We start from the raw sequence: 26,112 nt of genomic DNA, 5'->3' as shown, positions 1-26,112 counted from the left end.
TATTGCGTGGTAAACTTAGCATACATAATTCTATGATACTTAGCATCCTCCGTCAAATTCTCTGACTTATATTGAATCCGTAGGATCGATATCCCAATGTTACCCTCCAGGCCCAGCCCAATGTCACCCTGAACAACGGTACTCTAGAATTGGTTGTTCCAATATCTACTATAATGTATGTTCACTCTATCCAAGAAATTCATTTACGTTGATGTCTGCTAGTCCTCGCAATATAACGAGCAAGTCGATACTGTGTTGTTTGGACATTCCATAATATGCACATGGCTTCCAATGACTTTGAAGTTTGGGTTTACAATATCTACATACTGCATCATGCTTTAATTGCAACGAATGTTTGTCGAATGTATTCTATGCCACTAATGGAGTTTCAGTACACAACAATAATGCTTTTGGTACATTCAAATGGACTTCAACGTATTTTGAAGTACGTATTGGTCGCAATATTAGTATACTTTAGCGCAATTTTATTATAGCGAATGCTCACGGAATATCTACGCTACTCTTAGAATTTCGGAGTGCAAAAATTATCATTCATTTGCTGATCTAGGTCATCCAAATTATTGTGAAGTTAAGACCTTCAAGGTCTACAAGCTCTACACTCTTGTTTCTCTTTACTCTATCGGTGTAAAGAGCTAACTCTTTCACGATTAACTCTTTCACGATTGTCTCTGTTGCTCCTCAGAATATTACAAGTAGGTATCTGCTTGTGTTGCTATTTGTGTGTCCAATGACATACATATACACTTCATGGTATTTTGTAGTATTGAGTCATTGTAGCGAATGCTTGCGAATAATCTACGCTACTCTTAGAGCTGCAGTTATAATATCTAGGTGGTCTAGGTCTTTCAAACTATTCTGGAATGGAGGACATCAAAGTATACAGTTGAACTTTCAAAAGTGACGAATGTTTACAAAACTGGTTGTAGTCTGGTCATCTAAAATTTAAAACAGATTAATGTTCAAGGTCTTCTGTTTTGATAATATTCTCACCATCATTTAACAGATTTTTTAATGTATATGGTGCTAGCTATACATAACATATTATTCTAGGTAAACAATCAGTTATTTTTTGTGAACGCAATTAACATCTTATTTTTTCGAAAACAGTGTTTAGTGGAAGAAGTGTCAGCAAAAACACTTTTCGTCGCTAGCATAATCAAATATTCTCTCTAGTTCGTATCCATCGGTTCTACACTATCCCCAGTACATAAAAATGAGAAAATTCTCTCCGATCATTCAAACAAACCACTCGAGCATCTTCAAGTCTCACCTTTCCCGTTCATAGCCAACAGCGAGCGGCCTGTGCACTTTGCCGACGAAAAGCCTAGACGCAACGCTCCCAGCCATAATGGAATCAATGGGTGAAAAGTGCTCTTCTATTAGAAGAAGCGATCTTTGCACCACACGGCTGTGGTGGTTGCTGGCTGTGAGAAATTTTACTCCACGGCCGTCGACGCCACCACCGACCGGTGAGAGCTACAACACTCAACAGCCCCATAGGATCAGATCCAACGCGGCGGAGAGAGTGTTTCCATCGTGCGCTTCCAAGTGCGCGGGTCTAAGCTCAGCATTAGGCTTCAGCTGTAAGCCGTGGGGTCTTTGCTTTGGTTGGGTGAAAAATAAACAAAATAGCAATAAACAACATCCACCGCGACCGACCGCGGCAGCCCGGACCAGACCGCAGACACCAAGAGCCACATTTCATTACAATTTCTGCCGTGGGTTTCAGTGTGCTCTCGGCTTTCGCGGTGCCCGCACGGTTTGATCTATACACAGCGAGCGCAGTTGTATACGGTTCAACGGTATTGTGGTTTCTCGGATAATTAGGATTAATCGCGCCGCGCGTCCGCCTGTTGTGCGTCTCCGACAGGCATTTATCGATTATCTAAGTGCCGCATCGTCGTTGTCGTCGTCGCGTTGGGGTCTTCGCTTCTTCAGGATGCATCCAACAAACGATGGACCAATTACTCCGGATCGATTGAAGACTTTGGTGCGTCGTGGTGGTTCGCAAATATTGCGCGCGTTTAAGTGCTGCGGCTGCGATCCGATTGGTTGCATCATAATGGGGGTCACATTTTGGGGCCACCCGGGCAATTGATGGCCCGCAGGCCTGACAATCGTGAAACGATGTGGATAATTGCAGGGGATGACGCCCAACTGCGAAGTGCCTCGCTTTCAGTGTGTGAAGGACTTGAAGAACGGCTGTGGGAAAAAGGACGTGAACTGATCGTGACTTGTGACCCGAAGGTGGAATTTCCGGTCACGTTTAGCTCCCGGGTGGACCCAATCCAGATCTGAAACAGTTCAATTGCTTCGCATGTGTGTACTGTGTGACCAGTGAGTTCTAAAGGTTCGTGCATGGTACAAGTTCTGCAAACCCACAGTGCATGCCCTCGCTAAATTGCAGGGTTACGTGTGTTTCGAAATCGACCCCGTCTCTTAAAAGTTCTCTGTTTATGCAAATTGCAAACAAACAAGTGATTGTAGGCGAGCAGCGCGTTACAAACAAATTTCGACCCCAGCGATCAGCGGATCAGCGGTGCCCGATTACGGTGCGGTGGTGGATTGCAAAAGAGGCCGCGCTGCCTGGGCTGTACTTCGTTCGTTCCTGACCATTTGCGCGCGAAGAAACATAAAAAGATTGATTAACTCATTGCGATAGTGTCGTGTCGAGTGGGGTGCACTTGGGGTCCCGCGTCACCCTCCTCGATCCTCGTAAGTGTCCATACCGAGAACAAAACTGAATCAAGCGAATCGGCTGGCGCTCCTCTACCGCGCAAGCGCGCGTGGCGATCTCCGTTGAGCATACGTTGCCAAAGTGAAGTGAAGTGAAGGGAAGGGAAAGGAAGTGACAAGTAGGTACGCGCACTGCCGTAACGTGCCTAATTGAGTGGAAACTGAGGCAGAAATTGGGACCCTAGACCAGGTGCCACACGGTTGTTCTTTTGGCTAGCAGCGGAGGTTCTCAATTCATTTAGGATGAATCAGTTCAAGGTTGAATAGGAATGTTAAAAACTGTTTCAAATATCAGTATTTTGGTTAAAATACAAAGGCACTTATTTGTTTCTTAGAATGTAATAATTGTGTTAAAAATGGTGGTGAGTCTGTATAACAGGTAAAATTTTCACTTTTATTAAAAAGGACTACTAGTTGTAACTTTTCGGTAAGTGCATCAAAAGTTCTCAATTTTTTACTGTTACTATACTACTTCAAATGGATCTATCAGTGGTTCAAATTTGGGAAGGATTGCGCTACTGTAAATGATAATAGCAGCCTGAAACTGCTATTTCTCCGAATTCAATGAACCGAAGGCTGTGAAGAATTAGCATTAAGTTAAAATTAAGAAATACAAAAAAACTAAAAAAAATGAGCCGATGGTAATTAAATTTAGACCGTTTATGACTCAAAATGCTTGACTTAACTAACAAAGTAACAAACACTACCCGACAATGAACGAAAAAAAAAATATGAAATGTATGTTGAAAACAGATTTATTAAAAAAATAAATAAATCGCTACTCGTCGTTTTGTTCTAATAAACAGTTTCAAGCTAAGTCAACCGTTTCTCAAAGATAAGTCATGAATTTCATTGCATTCGGTTTATTGAATTCGAAGCTATAATAGTTCAAAGTTGGCTATCGAATAATTATGCATTTACCGCAATTACGAAAAAGTTACAGCTAGTAGACCATTTTTTCAAAAGCGATAATTTTGCCTGTCCCGATAATTTTGTCTATTCCTGTACAAGTTTATCCGTCGAGTGACTAGTAAATATACAGATTCTAATCTCGTAAATCTCTTTTCTTAGTATATTGAGCTTCACGAGAATTTTTTGCATTTCGACCAGTTTCTCTTCGATCTCTAGGTTACGCGCCAGGGTATAATGTGTGTTGGGTACTTTGCGACGGTTAACTCAAATCCGCATACCAGCGCACAATTTGCCTATGCGCCAAGTTTTTCACTAGCCAAGTCACTATTAATCAGTGGTTTAATGAAGTAAAACCGTTGTTACCGTCAATAATTATCTTTGTTGTACATTATTTCCAGACATAAGGAAGTTCAATGTTTTTGACAAAAAATGGAACCGAACCCTAAGAGAGAGAGAGCTCTAGGCGCGAACCATTTTGACACTTGTTTATTTACATTTTGTATGGCGCACAATCCGGCGCATGGGCTGTCAGCGCACAAGTTGTTGGCCGGTATGCGGATTTCAGAAAAGATTCGCAATAATTGAGAATTTACTTTCAAACCGCAGGACGTTCTTAAACTTCTTGTTCCATTATTATAAAACTACCTAAAAACACACAAAAAATGTTCGACAATAACTGATTATACTGGACTGACAAAATTGTGTAGCGGGGCACACCATTTAGTCAAGAATCGAAAGTGCTACTGCATATGGTCTAGGAGCACTTCCAAGAATATAGTGATGTTGCAAAATTCGGTGGTTGTGATGATAGGCCACAAAAATGTCTCAAGAACAGAAAGTGCTTGAAGAAGAGCCAATAGTTTTCAGATTGCAGGTCTCATGGAGCACTACCAACAGTTGCGTGATAAAGCTCAGTGATTCCCAATTTTGTGTTACGGGCCACGAGAACTTCACAAAAATCGAAAGTTCAGGGAAGAATAGCAGATTGGCCATTTCATAGAGTAGAATCGTCAATATATAGCTGTATTGCAAATCCCAGTGGTTCCCAGTGGTGTTGCTGTCCAGATTGGGAACCATTGAGATTTCCAAGACTCAGCAGAAATCACTTGCACTTTATTTTCACTCTTACAGTTCTTGAGAAATTCGCGTAACGTATGAACTTCACAAGGGAAGGTTTCGATGCACAGATAAAAATAATGAATATTGCACGTCATGTAAACTTCAGTTTAGTCATGTAAATTTAGTGTTATGATGGTTTACATGATATATCATGTAAATTTGTGTTATATATCATGTAAACACACAGAGTAATGCTGAATTACATGACATATAATGGAAGTTTACATGATATTTTATGACTTTTACATGATACGTCATGTAAACTTCTGTGATATCCCACGCTCCAATCATGTGCATCATATGTCACAGAATTTTACACTCTTTTTTCGATCTGTGTGGTGTCCCCCGGGGATTTCAACCGGACTATTTTTGTTGCATTCTACATGTGGAAATATGAATAAATCCAAAGCCTTTCGGGTGATGGGCCAGTGGTGTAGTCAGGAGGGGCCTTCAAAGGGGCAAATTAGGCAAAATATAACATTACTGAAAATGCTCAAACGTCATTAAAATGCACATTTCAAAATGTATTGCAGTAGAAACAGGCAGAATTTGCATGAATACATGATTTCGTACAAGCTTGCTAGTTGGTCAAAACATTCGCGAAATGATGCGATTCGCTTTCGACAACGAATACGTTTTCACGTTTCCTCGCTTTATCAAACCAACTTCCCGTACGAATAGCACATGAACAGACTCGACGCTGATCAGCATTGTTGACTGCTCCTTTTCGCCGTTGAGCTGTTGTGTTCCAGCCAAGCCTGTCTTTTCATCGCATTCGATGCTTTTCGATCAGCTTAGCATCGAAGCATCGTAGGCTGGAAACGTTATTGGTGTGGTGTCGGTACATGCGAATGTTGCTTCTGTGTGCGTGTCGAGCGTTCGTGTCGTAGCTTCTAAAACCAACCCATTCGGTTCGGTGTTGTTCGGCTATTCGGGTGAGCATGTGGCGGCACTGACAGATGTGTGCAAAATCGTTTGTGAGTTACATCATGTTCGATTTACCACCTGTTTGCCTCTAGTCATCGCTGAGCAGTGTACAGTTCAATCGCAAGCGATAAAAATACAATTGATAAGTTGATTGACCATTCGTAAGGTGATAATTTGCATCATTGATTTCGTAATAAATTTAATTTACCGTAGGCGTTGGGGCGTTGCCAGGGTGAGATGAGTGATAATCAAGGTGATACATTTTTATTAAAATAACTTTAACTGATGCTTACCCTGGCAATGCCTATGGTAAATTGAATTTGATACGAAATCATGTTCACTGACTGCCTTCGAAAAATGCCAATGATATTCACGGTGAATATCATTTGGCATTTTTCAAAGGTAGTCCGTGACTTTTACCTTAAATATTTGAAAAATAGCGGTTTTCCGTGACTTTCTTGCAGAACTGGTCTAGCCGCACAAGTTTTTCATATACCATATTTTCAGGTTCAGCTTCTAAAATGAACTGTAGGTGATTGAATTTAGATATGACGAAATGAATTTTTCAGCACTGGATATGTGAAAACAAGAAAAGCTTTGTGCTAAAGCTTTTGGAGACTTTTCCTTTCAAGGAAAGGGTTAGAAATATTTGTGATAATCGTCGTTGTCGTCATGATATCATGACTCGTCGCAGCATGAAGTAGCATATTTTATGATAATATGACTTTTTCGTCATGATTTCGGAAACGGATTTTTTCTCATAGGTCTGCTTTTGAACCGTAACAAAACTTCTTTGCTTGTGTTAGTTTATAGGTATTTTGTGATAATAAACGCCTTGCGGATTCCCATTCATGATTGGTCCAGATATTCTACTATGCGAAAAGTTACTGTTGCACTTCAGAAAAATATATTCTACGGATGTTGATGTTATGTCGATGAATTCACCTGAAAACACGCTAGAAAGCTCCGAAGCAATATTGCCAGGAAACATTCGTTACTCCAATTTTTTCAAGAATGTAAGCCGTTTGCACTCAAACCTTTCCAGAAATAATTCAAGTCTGCATTAAATTTTCCCGCAGTACTAAAACGATTATCAACAAATTTTTCGCTAGTGATTGTCATCAAGAGATCTCTATCATTTTTTTATTCTGCATTCATTTAGGACTTTTCCCCAAAATATGTTGAGTGGGTGTAAGCATATTCCAATAAAAAATCGAATCCTTCTGCAAATGTTACCTGAGATTTCTTCACGATTTTTACCAGGTTTAAATCAAATAGTGAAATTTTTCAATTGTTTCACGATTAAAAGCTCGCCTACAGTATGACCCATAAAAAAATGCGAAAGTTTTCAAAGTCATCGTTCGCCTACTTCGAACTGATTAACCTTGCATGTATCTATTGGATAGTATAGTAGAGCCACTTATCTGATAATGGCAAAGGAACATAGACTGATTTCATGCACATACCTTTGGAAATATAACGTTGAACTTATGGATGTCGAAATCGTCCACGCGCCAGAGGCCGTTTTTTTAAGGATATAATTTTCTTTCAATTGCTTTCAATCACAGTCAATCAAATTTTATTTTCAAAAAAGTACTTTTCTCGCTGTATAAGGTCTTTAGGAGTTCGTTGGTTTGTCGGACAAGAACGAAAAAAATATTAACTTATAAATTAAGAGACATTTTCTGAAAATTGACAAATGATAATTTTTAGAGAATATTATGTTTTAAGTATGAAATTGTTTTTAAGTACTTAGTATTTGTACCTATCATAAAGGTAGGTTTGTATGCCTTCATCGACAAAAAATTGTTTTGAAAAATGTTCAAACAGTGTTAAGTTTTTTATTAACTTATCTTAAATACGGTTTTTAATATGTAGCACCTTTTTTAGTTTTTGTTTCCTAAACATTTGAAATTACTTTTAAAATGTTGTTCAAACATGGGCGTATTAAAGAGTACATATTTCTTCATGGTTTTCATGTGTTTAAAAGTTTTAATCTTAGTTCATTTTGCTCTGAAAATTAGAGGAAACCTTAATTTTATGTAAAAATTGTTAACAATTATAAGGTATACCATATACGTAACCAATGAATATTTTGACAAAAAAAAATTAGAGATCCTATATGACAATGACCTCCTTATTGTATCCTGCTCCAAAAAGTTTGATTCATTAGGATTATTTCACTAAAAATCATCAAATACCGCAAAAAATGGAATTTCGCATTTTTTTATGGGTCATACTGTATTGTTGCACACTCCATGTTATTCTTATGAGGTGTGCAACAATTGGCGAATTTTTAGCCGTGCAACAATTGGAAAATTACCATAAATAGTAGAAATATTTCAAGAAATCATAAGAATAATAAAAATTGAAATGACCAAATTTGAAAAAAAAAAAAAAAAACACAGCTGTGTAATTGTTAGGATAGGTATGCAGTAAATAACAAAGTCAAAAGGTATATAAATTATTTTTGAAATATTGTATTACAGTCAGGTTTTTTTTTTTACGCGGGGGATACGTACCGCGTAAAAAAAACTCAGTTCAAAATTCAAAAAACCGCGTAAAAAAAGTCTCACCATTTCTCGACGAATCATGCAAAAATAAGACGATGATTTTTTTTTGTATGGAGTTTTCATTTACGCGGCCGCGTAAATGAAAACCGCGTAAAAAAAGACCTGACTGTACATACACTTTACCAGATAAGTTGGCATTTGTGTTCAGCATATAAAATATACTATGTTATTTATTGGTGGAAATTGTCCAAAATAAGATCCCCTGTACAAATGGTTCAGCACTGCATGTTTTACTTTTTTATCTTAAGGACAAACGTCTTGAAATCCCACTTCAACAGTGCATTAGAACTTCAGACGCACAAATCTCAAGAAGCAAGTTTCAAACAACAGTGAATTGCATTATTTTGTTCTTGCTCACTTGTAATAAGCTTAAAATAAGAAGATCAGGTGTGCTGGTTTTGTTTACAAAGAGATTTGTTCGCTCGAAATCGCGAGTAGGTGCCAAAGTCGGCCATTGTGGCGGCAATTTTGTGATTCTAACAAGTCTGTCCTTAAGTGACAAAAAGTTTCAATTGCTTTGGAAAATCTACAACTGAAGGATATAAGAATCCCTAGTCATATATGTATCATCAGACCCCGAGACATGATAAGTTGATATTCATGTAGCATGTACATTCCATTGAGAACCACTGCTGCTAGCCAGCCGCGGTAAACTACGGTCACAAGAACTGCATTAAAACATTCTTCCAACAAGCTATTCCACAAACTTACCGCGCTCCAGAGGATATTCATACCGAAGAACTAACTCACTAGCCGGTGGTGGTGTGGTGATGATTGAAGCATAATGAGTGTTGGTTGACGACTCTCACTCGTGTTCAAGACGAAGAACTCCGCGGATGTTGTAGTCGTCGTCGTCGTCATCGTGGATCGTAAATGACCACATGCGCGCGCGCGCTCCCCCGTGTGGAAAATCATTCATCCATCCGTCCGTCCATCCGTCCCGTCCCGTGTATGTCGCGTCAGTTTAACGCCCCGCGTCCTCCGGTTGTTATTGTAACTTGAAACACCCCGAACGGAAAAACGCCATTCACGCGGCTGTAGATGATGTGTGTCAGTCTTGCTGAGGCTGACCGCAGAATTCTCTATCTTAATTTGCGAGTTGTGCTACCTGTGAGGCGGCGGCGGGAAAGGCGTGAACGAAACCGATGGCGATGTGATTATTAGCTTGGATCGAACTCCGCACCGGAAAGTGTGCGATTTGAAGTGACGAACTCATAGAGACCATCAACAACAATCACTACTACGACTGGCTCTCTCTCGAGTCTCGAATGGTCACAAAGTGGTCATCATGTGGTACCGGATGGGAAACGTTTTTTTTTTCTTTTGTTTGGAGATCTCAGCTAATTGGGTGGAACTAACCGGGCACCGTTCGACGGCTTAGACAGACGGATGATGGTGGTGGCGTACGTGTGTATCTAGCGGTTCTCCAGTACCGAGGTTCTTGAAGCGAAACGCAACATACCACCGGTGATCTAGAAGGGCGATCTGTAGCCCTCTTGGACAGAACAGTACCACAAGCAGCTAAGTATGACGATTGACTGACGATGTGGATGAAGGAGGTTGGTGGCGGTGTCGGTGCGATGCGATTAGATTTGCTTCATTATTTGGCTACATACAGTGTATCAAACAATTGTCCGTACAGCAAATTTTTTGTCAAAATATTTTTTCATTCAAGTGGTAATAACTTTTTTATGCGTCAATCAGAAACGCTGAAATTTTGACCAATCATGAATCATATATTAAAGCTCCATTAGTAAAATTTTGAGCGAGATCGAATAAGTTTTCTGAAAGTTATAGAACTTTTAGTAAAACTTATAAGATTTTTGAACACATTTTTAATACATTATAACTCAATATGCACTCGATGATTTTTTTTTCATTTTTTTTTGTGTTACATCTTACACCTTAGGCTTTCATACGCAGCCATGTTTGGGGTTTTATATTCACTACAAAATATATGAAAAATGTGCGTATGTAGTTGACGATGTTTTAAAATTTACCATATTTTGCACATATAATCTGCCAAACGTTTCCCACAAATAAATGCGCATTAACTGAACGAAAAATCCATAGGACCTACTCTTCATTTGTAGTTTAGTAGGTCCTGTATAAAAATATATCATTAAGAGGGTTTAAAAAAGTTGAGAACACTTGGCACTTTTATTGATCAAAATATGATAAATTTACAAGTGACACTCTGAACGTATACAGATTTTTCATATTTTTTGTAGTGAATATAAAATCTTAAACGAAGCTGCATATGAAAGCCTTAGGTATAAGCTGTAACACGAAAAATATTGAAAAAGTTTCATCAAGTACATATCAAGATATAATGTTTTAAAAATGTATTCAAAAATTTTATAAGTTTTACTAAAAGTTCCATAACTTTCAGAAAACTTATTCGATCTCGCTCAAAATTTTACCAATGGAGCTTTAATATATGGGTTATAATTGGTCAGAAAATCAGCGTTTTTGATTGATGTATAAAAAAGTTGTAATCATTTAAATGAAAAATTATTTTGACCAAAAAATTGCTGTACGGACAATTGTTTGATACACTGTAGGTAGAACGAAGATGTCAATGTCCTCACTGGGCGTGACTTACAGTAAATCTTATTGAGATGCATGCTAATTCGAGGCTGTGAAGCTCTTGTCCGATGTGGGGATTTGCGTTTCGACAAGTGGAACAATACTTGTCGAGAAGAAGTAACGGGGCTTAGAATTCTTTCTTGCTTTTGCGATGATGAGAAGTTTAATTTGATTCTCGATCGATGCGATCGATGGAAAACAACAGTTTGTTGTGATACTAGAAACTACATTTATGTGTGAGAATCGCTGGAAGGATAAAACGAGAACTAGCGATATCTGATATCATTATGATGTTATCGTATTGAAAGGTGGAAGGCTCAGTGTACCAGTTATGGCTATAGTACCTCAAACTCGTCATACTTGATTTTCAACCTTGACCGATGCAAATCAACAAGAAAAATTTTGAGAAAAAAAGATCAAGTGCACTAAAAATGGTTGCAATCATTCAAACTTCACAATTTGCTCAAATTATGATAGAAAAAAATCATTTTCCTTCATATTTCGGCTTCCTTGCACTCTATTTCGCCATAGTGTACCAGTTACGGCTAATTCCATAAGGAATGCATGTAAATAGTGCGAAGTGGAACGAAATTAACAAATGTGTCCATAACTGGTACAGGGTTCCTACCATTGGCACACGCCGTAATAAATACTAAAAGTAGAGTTGGCTCCGTTTCTATATTTTTCCTGTAAAGTATGAGTACCAATCAATCATTTGACTCGTCGATGACATTTGTTGGGCTTCTTCTTATTATTGTAGAAATAGTTTTCCTTAGATATTTCGATAACTGGTACAGACACCTATATGAACAAAAATGTACAGTGTCCGTACAGCATTTTTTTTTGTTAAAATAATGTATCATTCAAATGTTCATAACTTTTTTTTACGTCAATCAAAAACAATTGATTGATTGATTTGACTTTATTAGAGAGACTTTCAGCCCTTGGCTGGTTCGTCTCTCATCAAAAACAACACGTTAAAGCTCCATTGGTAAAATTTTGAGCGAGATCGACTAAGTTTTCTGAAAGCTATACAACTTTTTGTAAAACTTATAAGATTTTTTAACAAATTTTTAAATCAATATATCTTTATATGTACTTTATGAATCTTTTTCATTTTTTGTTATGTTACAGCTTATACATGAGGCTTACATATGCTACTTTGTTTGAAGTTTTACTTTCACTACAAAATATATGAAAAATCTGTATATGTTCAGAGCATTATTTGGAAATTTATTATGTTTTGATCTGTAAAAGTGCTAAGTATTTTCAACTTCTTACAACTTTCTTAATGTAATATTTTTATGCAGGACTTACTAAACTACATATGCAGATTAGGTCCTATGCATTTTTGGTTCAATTAATGCACTTTTATTAGTATAAAACGTTTGGCAGAGTATATGGGCTAAATATGGTAAATTTATAAACATCGTCAAATCCATAAGCATATTTTTCATATTTTTTGTAGTGAACAAATTAATTTTAACAAGATTGCGTATCAAATGTTCATATTTTAGTGTTCCCTTAAAAAAGTTTGAAAATATTTCATGCAATATTCTTTCTAGAGTATTGAAAGTTTGTTTAATAAACCATCAAGCTTTACTAAAAGTTTTATAACTCAAAGAAAACTTATTCGATCTCGCTCAAAATTTTCAGCGTTTTTGATTGATGTATAAAAAAGTTAGGAACATTTGAATGAAAAATTATTTTGACGAGAAAATTGCTGTACGGACAATTGTTTGATACACTGTATATTCTTCAAAACATCCCAAATCAATCTTTGACATGATCATAAATGCAATCTTTTTATTTATTACCGTGATAAAATGTAATCATAAATCTGTTTCAATCTTCTTGAGCAAAATGAGGCTTCAGAATAAAAAATTGTTATTCATACTACTTCATTCCTGTGCACCCGTAGTGGTTTGCCTTGACTTACGTCAAATTTCTGTTGGCTTCATTTATTTCTTTGTTGAGGTTCCACCTCCACTTTCGCTCTTGAATCCCTATTGCTATCGAGTTGTGATGAAACCGATGATGGAGTTCTGCGTTTCAGGAATTCGTCCAACCTCAACTATTTCTCGGACTGTTTATTTATATTCGTTATCCTCTGGCAATTCATTTGTAAATTTACCCGTTAATTCTTTTAGAAGTTCCTGTGACAATTTCTTTAGAAACTCTTCCGACATTTTTTTTAGGAAATCCTTCGGAAATCATCCTAGGAACAACTCCGAAAATATACTTCAACTATTTCTCAAGCAGCTAATGCAAAAGATCCACCGGGAATTGCCTAAAGTGAATATATGACGAAGCCACACCTTGAATTTTCAAGAGCACCAATCTGAAGAACCAAATGCTTGTTCGCACTGAAAAGTTGATCGATTGGTCTCAACCAGCGGTTAACCAATCGATCAACTTTTCAGCACAAAGCGCCATTTGGGTATTCAGATTTGGGCTCTTGAAAATTAGGGGTATGGCTTCGTCATATCTTCACCTTAAGGAATCCCTGCGGCATTTTCTTTGAAAATTCTTCTAGCAGTTCTAGCCTTGTCTAGTCTAGTCTACACATATACAGCCATCTCTTGGAAGAATTCTGGAAAATGTTAGAATCGACTTAAAAAAAAACTACAACAATTAATTTTGGATTAGGCTTTTTCTTCTGCATAGAAAACCTCTGATAATTTCGTTTGGAGTTCTTCTAGTAAATTCTTTAGAAACTTCTTCGACAATGTTTTCAGGATTTTCTCTGGTAATTTCTTCAAGACATTCTAACAAAAATGTTTGATGTACAAGAGTTTAAAGAACCTTTACTGAAGTTTCAGTTATTTAATCTACTTTTGTTAGTTGGGAAAATTCTACCATATATCCTCAGAAATTTCTCCAATGATTACACGGTCCGACAAATTTTTTGCCCAGCTCTAAATTTCACCTTTTCTGATTGCTCCCGACTAGAAACTCATAAATCCGAAGTTTTGACCCTCCCCCTCCTGGGAGAGGGGAGGGGCATTGATTTGAAATTTTGAAAAATCGAAAAATTTCGAGGTTTTTCGATCGCCATTTCGGCTAAATGCACGATGTCAAAAAAGGAAAAGGTTGACCACGGAGCTTTAGGGGTTGTGCAACTATCAACAAAATTTCACGAAGATCCATCAAGCCATTCTCGAGAAACGGTGTTTTTACGAAATGATGTTTTAAAGATTTCTTATATTGCACGCAAAGAATCCAACTACTATATGGCACAATTGTTGATTTAACCATGTCGTTTAGCATCATAGTGTCTTCGAGGAAGTTTTTCACTACAATAACGTGCTTCTTTTAACCTGTTGGTAAAAATGATCAATCCCCCTAAAAGTGAGATAGAAAATTTACTTTTTTAATTTTTCAAGATACATGGTTGATGTCTTCACAAGAGTTGTAGAAAATGCTCTTCTGAATAACTTTGTCGAAGACGCCAAATTCGTAACTCCGTTAGTTTTCAAGACACGTTACGTTTTCATTACCGGCGGTCTCTTGAAAGTGTTTTTTCCTCAATAACTTTTTTCACTTTTGATTCCACAATTCTATTCTCACAGTCTCCAATAGGTCAATCATTTTGACTTTCTAAAGGAGACAATTACTTGTACTTTCGCATTTGTATGAGGTAATTTGCTTACTATTGCCTATAAAGTAGTGTGGGGCAAAAGTTCGCACCTAACAGTCTCCACGAAATAACGGAAAGACAATAATTGCTTAACGATTCCCTAAAAAAGCGCTAGATTTTATCGAGGTTTTTCTGTAGCTCTAGTAATAAAACTTTTAATGCAAGTACTTCAATGCGAACATTTGCCCCATACTTGGGGTAAAAGTTCGCACATGATAAAAGATAGTTTGATGGTACAAAGTTCCAAGTTAATTCATGTTTATCCTTTCACTATAGCCACGAAATGTGTTTATTTCTATTTATAGCATTACATCCCAACAGGAATACGGCTTGGTTCTCAGTTTTTTGTATACAATGTATTTAATGAATACTTCCAAATACTATAATATAATAGTTGTTACCCAGACAACCAGTCATCGTATAAGATGTTGCATCATAAGGTGATAAAGTGGAGGCCATATGCGTGCATGTCTCCATTTTTTTTTCCTTCTAAACCATAGGGGGATAAATCTGCTCATCAGACACCCTAACAGGAAGGTTAGGGTAGTGTGGGGATGAGGCCGTCTTCTACAATGCCGGTAGAAGCCAGGACTACTCTCTCCTCGACCCACTAAAACACATTCCTATGGTCGCCAAACCCTACGTCTCTCCGGAACCACCAAGAAGGTATTGCTTCAGAGAGGGGCTAGTGCATATCGCACCCTCAAGGTTAGCTGCCGTAGCCTAGCAGCAACGAATATCGATGACTCAATCAATGCATGTCTCCATTTAGGTACATGTAAAATGTACGCATATCGCCTCCATTTCAACATCTTATACGATGACTGGTTGACTGGGTAATAACCATAGTGTGGCCAACATGGTCCTGGTTAGCTTTTTCGACTTCAATTTTCATTTTTTTTTTTTATGGTTAATCTAAAAACACGTGAATATATACTAGAGTGCTTGACCAAATATCAAAGCGAGGAGGTGCGGGAAAAGAGGTATTCTAAACATAATACCCTACATATCATACCCATTGACACATAGGCCGGGACGCACAGCTAGACTTTCTTCCAAAGTAAGACGTGATAAGAAATTTTTGTCTCACCGACTGAGGTGAGAGGTAACCAACCATGCTCACCACTATACGCGACGGCCAAATTATAAGTTTTTGATTCATGCAAGAATGTAGAAGTTTCTTCAAATTTTTAATGCTTTTTCAATATTGGAGGTCTAAGCCCATATAGCCGAGGTCTCGGCCCATATAGCCGAGGCGGTAAACGCACGGGTATTCAGCATGACCATGCTGAGGGTGACGGGTTCGATTCCCGGTCGGTCCAGGATCTTTTCCTAAAGGAAATTTCCTTGACTTCTTTGGGCATAGAGTATCTTCGTGCCTGCCACACGATATACACATGCAAAATGGTCATTGGCAGAGGAAGCTCTCAGTTAATAACTGTGGAAGTGCTCATAGAACACTAAGCTGAGAAGCAGGCTTTGTCCCAATGAGGACGTTACGCCAAGAAGAGAGAGAGAGAGAAGTTTTTCTTAAGATCAAATTATCAACTTGTTATTTTTTTATATAAAGCAATGAATGTCCACAAATCTCTGAATGCTTTTTTTACTTGTAATATCATACATTTGTGTTTAAGACTAAAATCTCGTATCCTTTTATTTTTTCGTATTTATGGCCGTTTTTATATGAAAATACCATATTTTCAAAATTTACTTAATCACCTTAAACAAAAAAAAAACAGTTTTTAGTTTCTTCGTGATTAAAGAATGAAAATTAGAAATTTTGAACAATACTAATAAATTGAAAATCAACTAGAACCATCATAAGATAAGAAGTGCCAAAAAGAAAAAGCCATTTTAAGAAGAAACCCAAGGATAACTTTCTTAAATTGGATTATTAAAAACTCTTCAATTTTACATAATATTGACAACATAGCTAAATCTAATAGTTTAGATGTAAAGCTTTTAGTTAAGGTATAGATACGGCACTGATCCATTGTGTAGTGGTTCATTGTTCCATGGTAAAAAAGAAGAAGAATGTGGATTAATGCACGTGTTCAATCGATTGACCTTTGTGCGGAGCCGTGTTATCTAGGTGGCCATGAAAACAAGTACATTCTGTGTAAACATGGCACCGGCCAATTGCCAAATAAGTGAGCTTGTGCAAAAGTTCATATTTTTTTTGAAATTCAGCCATTTCATAGGAAACCACGTGGACGTGATATTTGATGGGATTGTCGTTCTTTGGAAAATATTGGATCATATTTTATTTTTATGTTGACATAACGGTTATTAATTTTAACCCTTAGGTTAGGGAACATTTTTGTGCTTTATAGCTAATGGCTAGGATTGTTTAGCATATCTGAAAATAATTTATAATGTCTTCTGAAGCGTATTTCTTTTTTTTATCATCTAAAAAATTATGTTTTCGCGACCTCTCAGCCCAACAAACATTTTTGCTCTACAAACCACTTTTAAGTGAACTTTGGCTTAAGAAACTGTTATTCAGCTAGCATTGTTTCTTGGGAGATGTAATTGTTTCTTTTGTATTAAATAGCGACTATTTACATGTAACAAAATTTTCCCCAACCATTCTATCATCGTAAAATAGTTTTGCGGAATTGAACACTAGCATTATTTTTCCAAAAGTAATACGAAAAATGAAATTTTCCTGAAGAATTTTAAAAAACCAAAACATTTCAACAGTAATCACAAAAACTCAAAATGTTTTTGACTCGAACAATGAGAACTTAAATTGGCTTTAAGCAAAAATATAGTAGTGTACGGATGTTAAAAAAATACAAAAAAGAGAAATTCATAAAATCACGAATTAAAAATTATTTTCAACCAAAATCACATTTAAAAGACGAATAATGATGTTGAGATCCAAATAAAAAAAACACATTCCGTTGCTATAGTGAAAGGATAAACATGAATTAACTTGAAATAAATGGACTTTGTACCATTAAACTATCTTTTATCATGTGCGAACTTTTTCCCCAAGCATGGGGCAAATGTTCGCATTGAAGTACTTGCATTAAAAGTTTTATTACTAGAGCTACAGAAAGATCTCGATAAAATGCAGTGCTATTTTTTGAAGGTTACATGATAGGGAATCGTTAAGCAATGAAAAGCGAAATTATTGTCTTTCCGCTCAATAGTTATTTCGTGGAGGTTAGGTGCGTTAGGTGCGAACTTTTGCCCCACACTACTTTATAGGCAATAGTAAGCAAATTACCTCATACAAATGCGAAAGTACAAGTAATTGTCTCCTTTAGAAAGTCAAAATGATTGACCTATTGGAGACTGTGAGAATAGAATTGTGGAATCAAAAGTGAAAAAAGTTATTGAGGAAAAAACACTTTCAAGAGACCGCCGGTAATGAAAACGTAACGTGTCTTGAAAACTAACGGAGTTACGAATTTGGCGTCTTCGACAAAGTTATTCAGAAGAGCATTTTCTACAACTCTTGTGAAGACATCAACCATGTATCTTGAAAAATTAAAAAAGTAAATTTTCTATCTCACTTTTAGGGGGATTGATCATTTTTACCAACAGGTTAAAAGAAGCACGTTATTGTAGTGAAAAACTTCCTCGAAGACACTATGATGCTAAACGACATGGTTAAATCAACAATTGTGCCATAGTTGGATTCTTTGCGTGCAATATAAGAAATCTTTAAAACATCATTTCGTAAAAACACCGTTTCTCGAGAATGGCTTGATGGATCTTCGTGAAATTTTGTTGATAGTTGCACAACCCCTAAAGCTCCGTGGTCAACCTTTTCCTTTTTTGACATCGTGCATTTAGCCGAAATGGCGATCGAAAAACCTCGAAATTTTTCGATTTTTCAAAATTTCAAATCAATGCCCCTCCCCTCTCCCAGGAGGGGGAGGGTCAAAACTTCGGATTTATGAGTTTCTAGTCGGGAGCAATCAGAAAAGGTGAAATTTAGAGCTGGGCAGAACAAAAGTTGATTTTTTGTCGGACCGTGTTATCGTAGGATTTCCTTCGAAAACCTTCTGTGGAACTCCTCTGGAATATCCTTCAGCAATTTTTTAGGAATATCTTACGAAACTGCTCTCAAAATTGCTTAAAGAATTGTTTTGGTAATCTGTAAGAAGTTTTCCGGAAATTGCTTAAAGAATTCCTCCGGAAATTTCTTTAGGAATTTATCTGTTAAATGTGTGAAGGGCTTCCTCCGGTACATTATTTAAGAACACTGGCAATTTCTTTATGAACTATTTGGTATTTTTTAGAATTTTCTCTGGCATTTCCTCGAGGAATCCTGCTAATACTTTCTTTAGGAACTCTTTCAACAATTTCTTCAGAATTTTCTATTGATGCTTTAAAGTTCCATTAGACGTGACCAATATTTGGCCAAACAATCCCAAAAAAGTGACCAGTTTCTTCCGAAAATTCAAACAGGTATCACCTAAAGAATATCTCCTAAATTCCACCAAAAATTCCTTCAGGAGCTCCTCCGTGAATTCCTCTGAAGTTTTTATGAGTTTATAAGATTTTATGAAAATTCCTCCAAGATTTCCTTCGGAAAATTTTCCAAGGATTCCTCCAGGAATTCTCCCAGGAATTTCCTCAAAATATTCCGCCAGGAGTTCTTTCAAAAATTCCTCCTATAATTCCTTGAGAAATTTCTTCAGGAATTTTCCCAGTAAGTTCCTCCAGGAGTTCCTGTGGGAGCACCACTGAGCATTCCTCAGGGAGTTCCTCCGGAACTTCCTCCAGGAATCCTTCTAGGAGTTCCTCCAAGAATTTCTCCAGAAAGTTCCCCCTGAAGTTTTTATGAGTTTATGAGGTTTTATGAGAATTCCTCCGAGACTTCCTTCGGGAAATTTTCCAAGGATTCCTCCAGGAATTCTGTTAGGAATTTTCTCAAAATATTCCGCCAGGAGTTCTTTCGAAAATTCTTCCTATAGTTCATTGGGAATTCCTGGAGAAATTTCCGGAGGAATTCCTGGAGAAATTTTCGGAGGACTTCCTGTAGGAATTTTCGGAGGAATTCTTGGAGGAATCCCTGGAGTAATTCGTGGAGGAATTTCCGGAGGAATTCCTGGAGAAGTTTCCGTAGGAATTGGAGCAGCTTTAAAAGATTTTCTCGGGGCAATTTTTGAAGGAATTATTGCAGATCTCATTCTAATTTGACGGAGAAATATCAAAATAAAATTCTGAAACAAATTGCCGAAAGAATCCCCTAACTTATTTTCGAATGACATTCTTTGTGGAAAGTATGACAGAAGTTTTTACAAAATTCCGAGGGGAAATAGAGCTATAACTCTTGAAATCATTTCAGCTATTCCGTTAGAAATTGCTCTGGTTAAACAAAAAAAAAAATACTTCCGGAAATTTCTGTGGAAATTCCCCCAGCATTTTTTGAATTTTATCAGCATCTTTTTAGGGAATTTATTCTGGAATTCCGCTGGTATTTTTTGGACATCTTATAACAATTAATTCTGGAATTCCATCAACAATTTCATTTGAAAACTTGTTACAAAATTCCTCTGGCGATAATTCCTTCTGTTCTTCTAGGGATTTCTTGATAAATTTGCTTTAATGATGTCCTCCGGATTGTTTTGACAATTGCCTTATAATTCCGCCTGCAATTCCTTTAAAATTTGTACCAAACATTTTTTCAATATTTCATCTGGAAACTCATTAAAGAATTCATCTATTCTTCGGATTTTTTCCGGGAACTTCTACTAGAATTTTTCAGGCACTAACTTTGAGATTCCATGGCAATTTTTCCAGAGTTTTGGGAGATAATGTCTGGAATTATTTTTTATATTTTCCGGCAACTCTTCCAGGGTTTGGTAATGTCTTTAGGCAATTATTTTTTATTTCCTTGAAGAATGTCATTTTTTTTTAAGAATTTATTTGGAAATTTGTTCCGGAATTCTCTCGGGAACTCTTCGGGCAATTCCGAGAACTTTGTCTCCGGCATTCATTTGTTTCATTTAGAAATCTGGCAACACAGCTAGGAATTTCTACGACAATGATTTAGGATATACTACCGAGAATTTCTTCAAAAATTTCCTCGTTAGGTCCTTTTAGAAATTCTCAAGTTATTTCCAAAGAAGTCCCTTAAGAAACTGTCAAACTCTAGATTAACTGCCGAAGAAATTTCCAAAAGAATTGGCGAAAGAACTTGTGTAAGGAATCATGCAGGAATTTCTAAGCTTACTTCCAAATGAGTTTTTCAAGGAATAACTGGAGTAATTCGGAAAGAAATTGTTAGAGCAAATTCAAAATATTTTTCTGAGGAATTTCTGCAGATTTTATGCAGGAGGTCTCAACAAATTTCTCGAAGGAATTTGCTAATTCAATAAAGAAATTTCAAAATTTTTGAAAAAAAAACTGCCGGAGGAATCTCTTAACTAATTTTTGGCATTCATGGGAAAATTATCAGAGATCCGGGTGAAATTATAGCAATAGCTCTTATTTTTTTTTCGACTATTCCGTTAGAAATTGCTCTGGTAATAAAGGAATACTCACAGCATTTTTTGTGGAAATTCCTCAAGCATATTTTCAACTCCTTCGGCATTATTTAGTGCATAGTTTCCCAAACTGTGTGTCGCGACTTCCCAGGGGGGTCGCAAGGAACAGTAGCCCTTTGTGGTTATTGGTATAAGTGTAAATTTTGTATTTATTTTTGATATTTTTAGTTTATACTTTTCCCTGGTGGGTCGCGAAAAGTTAGCCCAATACTTAGGGGGTCGCCACCCAAGAAGTTGGGGAACCTATGATTTAGGGAATAGCTTCTGGAATTCATCTGGTATTTTTTTTTTTCAGGACATCAGGACATCAGGAACTCCTCCGACAAATTCCTTTGGAAACTTGTTAAGGGATTCCTCTGGCAAATTTCTTCAGAAATTCCACTCGTCATTCTTCAAGAAATGTCTTTATTAACTTCCTTAGTAATGTCTTCCAGATTTTTTTACCTATTGTTTTAGAAATTCTTCCTGCAATTTTTTTAAAAAATATCTCCTACGAATCATTTAGCTACTTCACCCGAAATATTGTGGAAAAATTCAAAAATTATTTAAGGAATTTGCTAAATAAATGCCGAAGAAATTTAAAGCCGAAAGAATTTCCAGATAAATTGCCGGGAAACCCCTAATAAATTTTCAGAGGCATTTGTGAAGAAATCTCCAGATGAATTTGAAAAAAAATCCCGAGGAAATTATGGGAAAATTGCCTGAGGGTTTCCGCAAGAAATATCTGGATTGGAGAAAAAAATCCATATCAAAAATTCATGAGAATTACTAAAGAAATTGCCAAAGAAATTCAATCAAAAAAATGTCGAAGGAATTTCTAATGAAGTTACTGGAAGAATTCTCCAAAAATATAACGAAAAAAATGTAGAACTCATTCTCATCATCATAGCACTGGCGAGAAAAAAGCATAAACACATTGAATAAGGTTTTAGAATAAAATGCCGGAATAATTCCATTTTCCAGAGGAATACCCGAAAGGATTTCTTAGGGAATTCCTTGAAAAACTGTCGCAGGAAATCCTGGTGTAATTTCTGTAGCAAATCTTCAAAAATTACCAGAAAAAAAAATCGAAAGAAAGTTAGATTCTTTTAGTTGTTCTGACATGCATAACTTGCAGTTTATCGTATCATTCTGAGAGAAATGACACCAACAGTCGCAACACCTTGACAAATAATAATAGTGTGGTGTGGAGGAGGCCAAGTAGGACTAGCATATTTAGCAAAACAAAGCAAACGAAAATGATTCGTAGTCCACATTATGCCCGAAAGAGAAAAAAAATAAAAGAAATCATTCGTTGTAGATGCACCCGTATGGTAATTTAAGCAAGACGTATTGCAGTGGTATTTGAGAAATTTTACTTTTTCGAGATTAAACTTTCAACGTGAGTGCGTAAGATTTATTTGCTTCTCTTATCTGGAATAATTTTCGACTAGCGAGTTAACAGTCCTTGCAATGGTCACTGGGCATATCACTATTAAATATACTACGCTTACGGATTCGGATTATAAGCATCTAAGTTTATTGATCCGATGAGCCTTAAGCTCAACTAGGGCATTATTCCATTTTTTTTCTTTCTGGTTGAATAATCCCCAATTGGTTGGTTATACCGATGTACCAATTGGAATAAAATATACGAGGATATACAAGAAACAAATGTATAATACTCGTTTGGATGGTTGATGGCCAGAAAATGCCCCTCAATGACTAACATTTACATTTATATACCCATTTAGTGATGTTAAAAAAATGTGGTTACGACTACGTTTGCCATTTGTGCTGCTTTTTGTACACATGTTTTCGTTGTTTGTTATTTCTCTAACTTCCCCTTTCTTTCTTCGCTGCAGCTAGGTCAGTGTAGACAAGTTTAGTTTTTGCGGTTTACTTTGTGGCTACGCTAAATTAATGTGCTGTTTGCCATTTCTAGTCAAACCTAGTCATTTCGAGTTGTATGGTTTATTGCTGTTCACTATGCATCATATGAAAGCGATATATTTAAATATGGGTGCCCGTAAACACTATGCTAAAAACTTTATGAGGCATTATTTGTGCGCATAACCATTACCATTCGACGGTGATATAAGTTGATCCGATATCCTAATAATCAGCAAATGACATCAGTTCAAAAATTGAAACCTATCAACACATAACACTAGATTCGCCCGTTTTCCCTATCCGATTTTTTCTTATCCAAATTGATTGCCTCGGCACGTTCGTTTTCGCCTGTGCACTTTTTTTTTGCTCATATGCAACAAGCACCCATAAATCATCAATTTGGCGTGGCTCATTCATAAAAGACTACCGCCGCCGCGTCGACTTGAGTTGAGCTTTGACTGGCGGGAGGTTGGCGTGTGTTATCGCCTTTGCGCATGTTCGCCACCATAGGCGATTGGTGGTGCGCTTCGTGAGTGCTACTGAGCTACCCACGCCACGCCACGCCGAACGCCACTTGAACACTTGAACAGATGGGCGTGCGGTCGGTCGGTGGTGGGTGATTGCATGCAGTTTACGCTGCTTAGCTACAGGAGGCTCACACCTGACATGGGGTGAGGCTCCACCGGGGACCGGTGGTGGTGGGTTTAAAGCTCGTGCAGTGCAGGGCAATGTTTTGGGAGATTTTTGTTGTTGTTGCCCAAATGGGCAGGCAGACAGTTGGGAGCTATTGATTTGTACTACATGGTTAAAGATTAACCTAGTTTTGTGGACATGATTCATATTTATGCATTCGCGAGTGATGTGTGTAGTTGAAAAGGCTTTGCTGCCATAATTGGGAGCTTGCTTAATTTATAATTCCTTTAACATGAATACATTGTAATACTTATTTCTTGACTTCAGTAAGTAACTTAAGGGTTAGTATTGGCGAAGAAATCACCAGACGTTGTAGTTTTGTTTGTCATAACACGAGATTCTTCTATTATATTGTGACTTGTGCAGACTTGCTGCCCATAAACTGTCGCATCCTGTGGTGGTTGTGGAGATGCAGAGGTATTCTCGATCGTATGTGGCAACATCAGGATCTAAGTGCAGTCTATACCAGATTATTTTAATTTTGCTATGGACAGAAGCCTACGAATCTTGGGTGCCCAAATATTATAGTCTATGTGGTATGGTATATGAGTGACCCCCCTCTCAGACTAAACCCCAAAAGCGTAATTCGGGCTGTTTTGAGAACTGCAACTGAAATATGACACAATTGGGCGATGTCTATAAGTTGCAAATACTCGTGTGCAATTGGAGAACGAAATTTTTGATGTGTCGATCATCTAGAATTCTAGAAGATCTACCATCATTATTTATTCATACCACCAGACCCAGACAGATATACTAAGCGTATACCACCAGCGCCAGCGTGATACAGTGTGGATGACATATAAGTATCTAGTACTTCAGTAGAATCTATATATATCTATATATAAAAAAATGAGTTTGAAGTCCCTTTGAGGCAACAAAACTCACGAACGGCTGAACCGATCGGGATGACCCTTGCATGAATAGATTCGTATTAATTGTGGCTGTGTTTATATGTACAAAAAGTTACAAAAATCAACTTAAAAAGTAAGAAAATTGATAAAGGGCTGTTTTTTCAAGAGCCGGGAAGAAAATCAACACGATCGAAATGAAACCAATCTAGAGTGCGGTGCTTAAGGGCGGACGGGACGGTCGGGTAAATATCCGCCATTGCTCTGTTGCTACTAAGATGGTAATCTCAGATTCTACTTCATATTTTGCAACAAAAAGCTATCATTGTGTATGCTCACTTGCACTGCACATGCTGATTGTTTTTCATCATCTTCAGTGCAATAGAACTCGAGATTACCATCTTCAAAATCGCGAGGCAAATTGTTAGAAAGAGAGGCAAGATAGGAAAAATAACACGGCGTCCCGTTTCACCTTAAATTAGCAATGAGTTTGAAGTTTCTTTGAGGCAACAAAACTCAAGAACGGCTGAACCGATCAGGGTCACTCTTGCGTGGTTTGATTTGTATTCATGGTGGCTATGTTTATAAGTAAAAAAAGGTACGAAAATGAACTAAAAAAGTAAGAAAATGGATAAGTACTGATTTTTTATGGCCTGGGAAGAAAACCAATACGATCGAAATGAAACCAATCTAGAGTGCGGTGCTTAAATGAGCTCAAAAACTGTCAAACCACCACAAGATTGGCAAGACAAAGTTTGCCGGGACAGCTAGTACTAAATAAACATGGCTTTAAGCGGGAGAGCAAATGGGGATTAGTCTCAGGAATCCAGATCCAAGGAAGGGAATGTAAAATAAGCAAATTAGGGAGAATTTTGAATAAGTTTTGGGGAGCTTTCAGGGTGTTTCAGAAGGTTTCAAATGTGTCTCTAGGGATTTCAAAGAGGTTTAAGGAAACTTTAAAGGGTTGTCAGTGGCGTTTGAGGAAGTTTCAGGAAGGTTTTAGGGGAGTTTTAGAGGATTTATTTTTTATTTTTAGAGAAGTTGTGGAGGGTTTTTGGGATTTTAGAGGGTTTCAGAAAATGCCAATGGTTCTAAGTGGATTTAAAGGTTTTCAGACATTTCCGAGCGTTTCAAAATATTTCATGAGGCTACAAAACCAAAGCAATTCAAGAAGCTTCAGGGCGTCTCAGAGGGTCTTCTGGGGCGTTCCAGCGTAGTTAAATGTTGTTTCAGGGTGTTTCAAGGGCATTTCTGGGGGTCTTAGATGCTTTCAGGAGTGTTCCTGCTAATGGGGGTTTCAAACCTCCCGTTAGTCGCGCGGTTAGCCATCACCGTCAGCTCAACACTGGCGCTGATGCCGTGTACAACAAGCGAGCTTATAGCGTGTTGTTAAAAATACAACAGCGCAACTAACGAAGGGTTGAGGACGTTTCAGGGCGTTTGGTAGGGTTTCAAAGCCGCTTCGTGAGGTTTTAGGGAATCTAAGAAAATTTCAGGGGTTATTAGAGGCGTCTTAGAACATTTTAGTAGGTCTCAGGGCTGTTTCTGGAGGTTTGAGAGACATTTCATTGTGCCTCAGGTGGTCGGCATTTTATGAACTTTCAGGGATCTCAACATCTAAGGGGGTTTTAGGGGCAGTTTGGGAGGCTCCAAGGGGTTTCAGGAGGTAT

The 26,112-nt window shown here is 37.4% G+C and overlaps 1 protein-coding gene across 2 annotated transcripts in view; it reads left to right on the top strand.

Annotated features, from left to right (window-relative positions):
- The first annotated feature begins 8,005 nt into the window (after positions 1–8,005).
- Positions 8,006–26,112, top strand: part of LOC109418825 (uncharacterized) — a 34,515-nt gene continuing 16,408 nt past the window's right edge. Inside the window, exon 1 of one of the 2 annotated variants that reach the window (XM_062861140.1) lies at positions 8,006–9,813. The gene's annotated coding sequence lies outside the window, so the exon portion shown is untranslated. The remainder of the gene's footprint in view (positions 9,814–26,112) is intronic. The other variant, XM_019693059.3, reaches the window with a different exon arrangement.

The sequence above is a fragment of the Aedes albopictus genome, chromosome 3 (genome assembly GCF_035046485.1).
Source record: "Aedes albopictus strain Foshan chromosome 3, AalbF5, whole genome shotgun sequence".
Classification (NCBI taxonomy): Eukaryota; Metazoa; Arthropoda; class Insecta; order Diptera; family Culicidae; genus Aedes; species Aedes albopictus.
Note: the sequence above shows the minus strand (reverse complement) of the source record. Positions and strands in the feature narration are given on the sequence as shown.